Below are 10040 nucleotides of genomic sequence, written 5' to 3'. Positions count from 1 at the left end.
CCCCCCCTCCCCCCCACTGGCGTCACCACTACTGGGAGCATTACGAAAAAGCAGCACTACTACTGGGGGCGTTATGTAGAAGCGGCGCTACTACTGCGGGCATTATGTGTATAAGCGGCACTACTTGTTGTGGTGTAATGTGAATAAGATTGTGCTACTCTGGCGTAATTTGAAATGGGGGCACCATTGTGTGGCCACACCCATTCCTTATGAGACCACACCTCTTTATTGCTGCACGCTGTCCCTTTGTAAATTATGGGAGGGTGCAAATTTATAGTTTGCGGAGGGGGGGGGGGGGTGTCCCCGAACACCCTAGCACCGGCTCTGAATGCATGTAGCCATAGGGATCATTGTGCCTTATAACCCAATGCATGGGAAATGGCACGGATGAGCCCATCTTTGATTTTTTTTCTCCCCCCCCCCCCCCAAGACTGTAACAGCTACTTAATGTGAGTAGGGTGAAATCAGGGAGATTGCTGCTATTTCAGGGTGTCTCCTGCAGAATGCGGGAGGGTAGGCAACTATGCCATAACATTTCTTGCTTTTGCGTTCACTTCAGGCCACCTCCCAGTCACTGCCCAGGGACGCTCATGGTTTTGCACAGCCAGTTCTAATGCTAGTGACTCCATATGCAATAGCAACCTCTGCATTCAGTCAGGGGAATGCAAGCACAGTAGGGCCCAGTAGAGAGTAGACTGCGGTATGTATGCCCACTAAGCACATACATGGGGTGGCTGATATGTTTTCCTGGTACACAAATCCACAGTGGAGAGAGTGGGTGAGTGTGTCCAGTAGGTGGTGCTATGCCTCCGCCCTCAGGGAGCAAAGAAAAATGTTTCACACCCAAAAAAGCAGAGTGTAGGCCAAGGGCAGGAAACATATGGCACTCCAGCATCTGTGGAACTAGACTCAGCATGCCCTGCCATCGTTTTAGCATGCGCTAGCAGCAACAGGAGCGGATCTTGGTGCGGGCAAGCAGTGCCTTTGCCCGGGGCGCTGCGGCCTGGGGGCGCGGCCGCAGTCACCACGCAGGCACCGCCGCCTGCCCACACCCCGTCTGCAGCAGACGCCGTGGGCTGTGTGGGCGTCCGCTGCAGCCGGCTCCAGGCACAGACACTAGAGGTCGTTATTGACCTCTAGTGTCTGTGCGGCGCTATGGGAGAGGAGCGGGCGGCCAGACTGACAGAGCAGCAACAGCAGCAGAAGAAGCAGTCGGGAAGCAGGAGCGGGGCAGTGGTAAGTATTGTTTTTATTATTTTGTGTGTGTATGTGTGTAAGCGGCGATAGGGGGCACAGCGACAGGGGGCAAATAAAGAGGGGACACAACTACTGGGGGCAAATAAAGAGGAGGCACAAATACTGGGGGCAAATAAAGAGGGGGCACAACTACTGGGGGCAAATAAAGAGGAGGCACAAATACTGGGGGCAAATAAAGAGGGGGCACAACTACTGGGGGCAAATAAAGAGGCACAAATACTGGGGGCAAATAAAGAGGGGGCACAACTACTGGGGGCAAATAAAGAGGAGGCACAAATACTGGGGGCAAATAAAGAGGGGGCACAACTACTGGGGGCAAATAAAGAGGAGGCACAAATACTGGAGGCAAATCAACTGGGGGGCACAGCTACTGGGAGCATAACTGTACACGCCCCTCCCCTATGAAGCCACGCCCCCTTTCCCCACAAAAAACTAACTGTTTTGCCACCGGGGGCAAGAATCACAGTTATATTTATCCAGTCACCCATTGGGGACCACTAGAATAATAAACATGGATACCGAGGGGAAAATCCATTACAGCTTCTAAAACAGAGAATTTGTGATGCTGCCCATAGCAAACAATCAGATGTTGTCTATCATTTTCTAAAAGGCAATAGAGAAATGATAGACAGCATCTGATTGGTTGCTATGGGCAACATTACCAATTCTCTGGTTTAGAAGCTTTAGTAAATTTACCCCTGAGTGAGAGGCAGGGAGCCTAGTACTTTGGAAACCATGTGAAGCTCAGGCTTCTCCCCCTTTATACCCTGCCTGGGATGCACAGTCTAAGGGCTGTATGAGGCAGGTCTAAGGCTGCTGCAGCAACTACTTTTATTTTGTACCCCTAATTATTATTTTTTCAGTGATAGCCCACAGCTGCTGCCCCTGTGACAGAGAACATCTACTATAAACACGATACTGCATCTCCAGCTATCAGGCCTAGAGCATGCAATGGAGGTGTAGCAGTGTGCAGGCTCCGTCTGGGCCCCCTCCTCTCTAGCTGGTACCAATGCTGTAGCTCTGGGCACTAGGGTCCCTCGGGGACCCTAGCTCTCTCCCAGAGCCTAGAGCACATGCGCAGATCTCCAGAAAAATGGTGTGGAGCGGCCATTTTTCAAGTGATTTCCCTATTGCACATGCGCAAAACACTGGGAAAATGGCGCTGCGCCATTTTCCCAGTGATTTCTGCAGCGCTGCAGGACTCCGGAGGGTAAGTATTAAAACTAATGGGTGTGTGGTGTGGGCCCCTTATTTTACAGGCCCTGACTTCCCCTGAGTTCCTAGGAAACCTGGACATCTCCTGTCGGTAGAAGCACATACCAGGGCCTATCATGCCTTGCTGTTGCGTCACCAGGCAAGTCATCCTGGCCAAATTGACCTGGCTATGGGTCTTCCCTGCTGTGGCTCCAAGAGGAGAACCAAATAGGTAGATTACAGTGCAAAACAAATCTGCGTTGCTGCGATATCCGATGATACAGATTGCTAGTTATGACCCTTAATAAAGTGCAACGAGGAACATTACTAGTACACTTAGTAAGCCCATGAGATCTTAATCCGGCTCTGGTTGTCTCGCTCATGCTGATGGCAGAGGCTGGAGATAAGCAGAGTCTGCCCCTGTGCTGCCCAGAGTCTGCCCCCCGCTGTAGGAGTGCAGGTAGAACCTGCACTGCTGATCCTGCCTCATTGAGGTTGCGAGGTGAGGAGGCATGCACACAGCAAGCACAGCCAGATGGGCAATTGTGACGAGAGGAAGGGCTCCCCTTTCTTAAGTGACCCGGGCCCTCCCAAAGGCTTAATCCGGCCCTGAGTGAGTGCTACTGCTTAGCATTGTGCCAGGAGCTGTGTGCTGCAGGTATGGTCTGTGAGACCCTTTATATTCAATGATGCAAGATAATCTCTCCTAGAACAGATTCCAGGGCTCGCCAGTGACATGGCAGTGGTTTATTCAGTGCTTTTCTGACAGTCTGCAGCTCCATAGCTGTTGGAGTATCACACCAACAGCTGAAAGGTCATAGGCTACATACTTGTGATTTAGGGGGTCATTCTGACCCATTCGCACGCTGCTGTTTATTGCAGTGGTGCGAACTGGATGGGTCTGCACGCGCGTTGTTGCCTAGCGACGGCCGTCGCCGGGCAACGACCAGAAGAACGAAGAAAGCGATCGCTTGCGCGATCGCAAGAAGATTGACAGCAGGAAGGCGTACCTGGGCGGCATCTCACTGTTTTCTGGAAATGGTGAGTACAACGCAGGCATGTCGAGGCGTTTGGAGGGTGGATGTCTGACGCCAATTCCGGGACCTGCATCGCTGGATCGATCGCACAGGGTAAGTAACTGTTACCCTGGTCTAGTTCTACACAAAACTTTTTTGCATAGCAGGGCTGCACAAGCGTTCGCAGCCTTGCTATGCAAAAAAGCCCTCCCCCATGGTCGTCGTCGAGTTGATCTCACGTGGCAGCAAAAGGTTGCTACGTGCGATCGACTCGGAATTACCCTCTCTTAGTACCTGTCAAACTGGGAGTAAAAAATAGACACTTTTCCCAAGAGGTTCTGTGGCATCTGCGCCTTCTCTGTGCTCCATTAATAATATCCATATTAAATCCTTAGCTTAGGCTACTGACCAGCAAATTCCCATTTATCTCTTCCTACTGGTATACTGTATGTACTCTTTATCTACCTACACACAGGTTCCCTCAAGTCCAGGTGCTGATAGGTATTTGGGCTCTGTCTATGGTAAGAGCTTCCTCATGGGATGTTCACGTGGAGGGAGGCACTGGGATGTTCTAATGTTATTGTGGGGAATGCAGTGCAGTGATGTAGTGCAGCATATAGGGAGGATGTAGTAAAGTAACGTAGTGAAGCGCAAAGGCAGGATGTAACATAGTAACATAGTATCTAAGGTTGAAAAAAGACAATTGTCCATCGAATTCAACCTATTTGTGGTCTCCTATGCACGATTATTTTGTATAAAATTTTGACTGAAGTTGATGACTGCCGTTACGTTTTACCCCTCTTTTTTATAAAAACCATAGTGCGTTACTATGCCCCGTAACCCTGGATATCCTTATCCATTAGGAATCTATCTAACCCATTCTTAAAGGTGTTGACTGAGTCGGCCATTACAACTCCCTCAGGCAGGGAATTCCAAACACGTATCGTCCTTACCGTAAAAAAGCCTTTACGCCGTATTGTGCGGAATCTCCTCTCCTCTAACCTGAGTGAGTGTCCACGAGTTCTCTGTGTTGATCTAACCAAAAACAGGTCCTGCGCAAGATCTGTATATTGTCCCCTTATATATTTGTAAATGTTGATCATGTCCCCTCTTAATCTCCTCTTTTCCAGTGTGAACATGCCTAGTCTTGCAAGCCTTTCCTCGTATTCCAGCGTCTCCATACCCTTAATTAGTTTGGTCGCCCGCCTTTGAACCTTTTCTAGCTCCAGGATATCCTTTTTGTAGTAAGGTGCCCAGAATTGTACACAGTATTCAAGGTGTGGCCTCACAAGTGATTTATATAACGGGAGTATAATACTCTCGTCCCTAGCATCAATTCCCCGTTTTATGCATGCTAATATCTTATTATCCTTCTTTGCTGCAGTCCTACTTTGGATACTACTGCTTAGTTTGCTATCTATGAGGACACCCAAGTCCTTTTCCAGTACAGACTCCCCTAATTTTAGCCCATTTAGTAGGTAGGTGTTATTGTTGTTCTTGTTACCACAGTGCATTACCTTACACTTGTCTGTATTGAAGCGCATTCTCTATTTCGCTGCCCAAGCTTCTAATTTAACTAAGTTGTTCTGAAGCAACTCCGCATCCCCCTCCGCATTTATAACTTTACACAATTTGGTATCATCTGCAAAAATTGACACTATGCTCTCTAGACCTTCTGTTAGGTCGTTAATGAAAATATTGAACAATAGCGGTCCTAATACTGAGCCTTGCGGCACACCACTTAGCACTTCAGTCCAAGTTGAAAAAGATCCATTAACCACAACGCGCTGCTCCCTATTATCTAACCAAATTTTGACCCAAGTGCATATTGTGCTTCCTAGCCCTGATTCTTGTAGCTTGTAGATAAGTCTCATGTGTGGTACAGTGTCGAATGCTTTGGCAAATTCTAAAAAGATTACATCCACATCTTTTCCCTGATCTAGGTTTGCGCTTACTGTTTCATAAAAGCCAAGTAAGTTGGTTTAGCAGGATCTGTCCTTCATAAACCCATGTTGATTCCTTTTAATGACCTTATTGACTTCAAGGAACTTCTGAATACTATCTCTTAGAATACCTTCCAATACTTTCCCCACTATAGATGTAAGACTAACTGGTCTATAATTACCTGGTTCAGCTTTACTTCCCTTCTTGAATATAGGCACTACTTCCTTCTTTGGGAACCATACCTGATATTACTGAATCCTTAAAGATCAAAAATAGCGGTTTTGCAAGTTCAGAATGAAGCTCCATTAGTATCCTTGGGTGAATACCATCGGGACCTGGTGACTTATTAATCTTTAAATGTTTTAATCGGTCACAGACTACTACTCTCCTTCTTTAATCTCTTGCTATTAATGTATTTAAAGACTTTTTTTGGGATTCGCTTTGCTTTCCTTTGCTACTAATTTTTCAGTTTCTACTTTAGCGGCTCTTATTTCCTTTTTGCATATTTTGTTACATTCCTTATAGTGCTGAAATGACTCTGCTTCCCCGTCAGATTTGTATTTTAAATGCTCGCCTTTTCTTGCCCATAAATTCCTTTATCCTTTTGTTAAGCCACATCGGTTTATGATTTTTATTCCTTTTTTTGCTGCTCGTAGGAATACATTTGAGTGTATTTTTAGCTAGCAGGAATTTTAGTACCTCCCATTTCTCCGTAGTATGTTTTCCTAAAACCAAACCTTCCCATTCAATATCCCTGAAAAGTACCCTCATCTTTTCAAAATTCGCTCTGCTAAAGTTTAGAGTCCTAGTTGAGCCAGTATAGGGCTGTTTATGAAAACTGATATTGAATGTGACCATATAGTGGTCGCTGTTTCCTGTGGGTTCCCCTATTATAATACCTGATACCAAATCCCCATTGTTTGTTAATACCAGGTCTAAGATTGCATTGTACCTAGTTGGTTCCTCAATTAGTTGAACTAAGTAGTTATCATTAAGTGTGTTTAAAAACATATCGCCCCTAGCAGTATCACATGAATCGTTTTTCCAGTTTATCTCTGGATAGTTAAAATCTCCCATCACTACTATGTCTCCTACTCCTGCCGCTCTTTCAATTTGCTTTAGTAACAATTCCTCATCAGATACGTTGATACCAGGCGGCCTATAGCATACACCCAATACTAACTTTTTTTATTCCTTTTTCCCCACATGCAATTTCTACCCATAATGTCTTGACAGTGTCTACAGTCCCCTCCTGTATATCTTCTCGTATATCAGGTTTTAAAAATGGCTTTACGTAAAGACACACCCCTCCACCCTTTTTATTTAGTCTGTCTCTCCTAAACAGTGTATAGCCCTCTAGATTGACTGTCCAATCATGAGATTCGTCCCACCAAGTTTCAGTAATGCCTATAATAGTGTAGGATGTAGTGCAGCATATCGGGGGTGTAGTGATGCAGTGCAACATATAGGGGGAATGTAGTGCAGTAACTTAGTGCAGTGCATAGGGTGATGTAGTGCAGTGTATATTAAGGATGTAATGCAGCATATCGGGATGTAGTGTAATGATGTCATGCAGTGTATAGGGGGATGTAGTGTAGGGATGTATTGTGTCTTATAGGGTGGTGGTGTAGAAAAGTTATGTTGTATAGTGGGGAAAATGCTGTGGAGGGGGCACAGCCATGGGCACTCCTTTCAACAAGTTATTATCCAACTTATTTTTCTTTAAAGTGTACCTAGCTGCACTATTATTTTGATATTGTGTGTTGACTAAGGATACCACTAATAGTGCATCGAATTCTGCTGCTGTTTGGAATTACTTCCAACTAGATCCTATGTTCCGGACCACAGTGCTGGTAATGTTACTGCAAACTGGATGCTTATACTAAAATCAAACAAGCCTGCACCTTGAGCTGTTCACTTACCTTTCATGGGACACATTTCATGTTGCTCCTTCATTTGGCACACAACTAGTTACTGAATTATATCAATCCCCTTATATGTTTTTATTATTGAATTGGAGTATTTGAATTTCTATACTGTATTAAAATATGTTTTTTTTTACTTGAACACATACCACTTTTAGCGCTGCTTTTTCCTCTTTTATATTACCATTGTTTTTCTTTAACAGAACAGTTGGAAGAAAGTGATTTGAGCAAATGGCAGGGTTGGCAGGATGAATACCACTGTTTCAACAACTAAAGAGGTTGTTACTGCAGAAGAGGGGCTTATCCAAGAGAGAGACAAACTTCAGCGCCTGAGTTGGTGAAACTGTGGAGACAACGGGATTGTTTAGAATTTCAACAGAAGTTATTAATTCGGTAGAGTGTTAATCCCAAAACTCACCTGACCGTCACCCAAGTGCTTATCCCCATGACAAAAGCACCTGTCCTTTTACATGCTTATCATAACCAATCTGCCCATTTTGGGAATCAGAAGACTGAATCAAATTTCAGACAACGATTTTATTGGGTCGGGTTACGTCAGAATGTAGAGGAGTTGTGTAAAACCTGTCCTGAATGTAATCTACAGAGACCACCACTTTCTATGGACAGAGCCCTGCTTAACCCGATTGTTAGCCACCAGTCTCTGGAATTGGTCACCATTGACCATGTGAAGCTGGAAAAAAGTAGGCTGGGGTACAAGTACGCCATCATGATAGTGGATCACTACACAAAATTTTCAGTTGCCTTACCAGTGAAAGACATGATGGCAAAGACTACTGCTGAGATCTTTTGGAGGGCTTTTGTGAGACCATATGAGTTTCCCAACAAGATTTTGACCGATCAAGGGCCCGTGTTTACATCTAAACTCTTTCAAGAACTGTGCCTCCTGTATAGATGTAAAAAAAAAAAAATTGAAAACCACGGCATATCACCCACAGGGAAATGGGGTTTGTGAGAGGACTAATCAAATGCTAATACAAATGTTGGTACGGGCACTTCCTTCGCAGCAATGACAACAATGGCCGCTATTGTTGACTTAGTTCATGTTCATCTACAATAACACCGTACATAGTTCTACCGGATATACACCATATTACGTATTATTCGGTAGACAAGGGAAGCTGCCTGTAGATGTTACTCTTCATATAGAAATCACTTCAGAACCATTTCTGGAAACATTGGGTGACAGAACACCAGTGTTGATTGAAAGTGGCTCATGATCTGGTGGAACAACATAGGGAAGTGGTGCAAGAGCGGCAAGAGAATAATTATAACTTTACTGCGCAAGCCGAGCCCTTGCCAATTGGATGCAGAGTATTGAAAAGGAAAAACCAACGGCAAAGCAGATTAGATTACCGATGGGTGCCTTTTCCATATAGAGTGATGGAAATGCAGAATCCAGAAATTGCTGTGTACCGTATTATGCAGGAAGATGGAAGTCGGCAAAGTCTAATTGATAGAGATCAACTTAAACTGTGTCCTATATAGCCAGAATCAGAGGGCAGGGCATCCCCACTCCAGGAGAGAACTCCAACCGTAGATCCATACCCGGATGCAATGATGAGCCTCTTTTGGCCAATCCTTAGCGCATTCTGAACTTCAACTTCTCCTGAGGTTACAGGAACCGTACCTGAAAATGTTACAAGCCTGTGCGTTCTGAAGTCCCTTTGTTGAGGTGCTCCGAAAGGAGCACAAAAGGGAAATTGCCTGTTAGATATCAGTTCTAAAGTATCTACGTTAAGTATCTACGTTAAGTTAATTTGCCCAAATTTGTTATGTGGAGCAAAACTCTGTATGTAATGGTATTGAAGTAAGAAATATATATTTAGATATACAGTGTAATAGGTAGTAATGTATTTACATGGAGTGCAAATGTGTGTTTAACCCCTTTTGTACTTGTTAGCCAAAAATAAGAATTTACTTACCGATAATTCTATTTCTCGTAGTCCGTAGTGGATGCTGGGGACTCCGTCAGGACCATGGGGAATAGCGGGCTCCGCAGGAGACAGGGCACATCTAAAAAGCTTTTTAGGTCACATGGTGTGTACTGGCTCCTCCCCCTATGACCCTCCTCCAAGCCTCAGTTAGGTACTGTGCCCGGACGAGCGTACACAATAAGGAAGGATCTTGAATCCCGGGTAAGACTCATACCAGCCACACCAATCACACCGTACAACTTGTGATCTGAACCCAGTTAACAGTATGATAACAAAACGAAGTAGCCTCTGAAAAAATGGCTCACAACAATAGTAATAACCCGATTTTTGTAACAATAACTATGTACAAGCATTGCAGACAATCCGCACTTGGGATGGGCGCCCAGCATCCACTACGGACTACGAGAAATAGAATTATCGGTAAGTAAATTCTTATTTTCTCTAACGTCCTAGTGGATGCTGGGGACTCCGTCAGGACCATGGGGATTATACCAAAGCTCCCAAACGGGCGGGAGAGTGCGGATGACTCTGCAGCACCGAATGAGAGAACTCCAGGTCCTCTTTAGCCAGAGTATCAAATTTGTAAAATTTTACAAACGTGTTCTCCCCTGACCACGTAGCTGCTCGGCAAAGTTATAATGCCGAGACTCCTCGGGCAGCCGCCCAGGATGAGGCCACCTTCCTTGTGGAATGGGCATCTACATATTTCGGCTGTGGCAGGCCTGCCACAGAATGTGCAAGCTGAATTG

Source organism: Pseudophryne corroboree, chromosome 8 (genome assembly GCF_028390025.1).
Source record: "Pseudophryne corroboree isolate aPseCor3 chromosome 8, aPseCor3.hap2, whole genome shotgun sequence".
Lineage (NCBI taxonomy): Eukaryota > Metazoa > Chordata > Amphibia > Anura > Myobatrachidae > Pseudophryne > Pseudophryne corroboree.
The sequence above is the reverse complement of the archived record's forward strand: the minus strand, read 5'-3'. Positions refer to the sequence as shown.